Source organism: Myotis davidii, unplaced genomic scaffold, assembly GCF_000327345.1.
Source record: "Myotis davidii unplaced genomic scaffold, ASM32734v1 scaffold1527, whole genome shotgun sequence".
In the NCBI taxonomy this organism is placed as follows: Eukaryota; Metazoa; Chordata; class Mammalia; order Chiroptera; family Vespertilionidae; genus Myotis; species Myotis davidii.
The window spans coordinates 367,888-368,253 of NW_006298269.1; positions in this window are offsets into that span (position 1 = coordinate 367,888).

Sequence of the window (366 nt, forward strand, 5' to 3'; positions counted from 1 at the left end):
CCTTTAGAGATAGGTTAGTAAGAATTAGGAAAATTCCCTGGCAAGTTGAATGAAGAAAATGAGACAAATGGCTGGAATAGCTGAGCAATTAATAGCCAGTTTATAAATCTTAAGACTGTATCCCGACACTCTATCCACTGAGCCAAACCGGTTTTGGCAATTGTACATAAATTTTTACCTCAATAATGCTGATTAAAGAAAAAATAAGTCTTTCTTTTTTTTTTAAATATATTTTATTGATTTTTTTACAGAGAGGAAGGGAGAGGAACAGAGAGCCAGAAACATCGATGAGAGAGAAACATCGACCAGCTGCCTCCTGCACACCCACCACCGGGGATGCGCCCGCAACCAAGGTACATGCCCCTG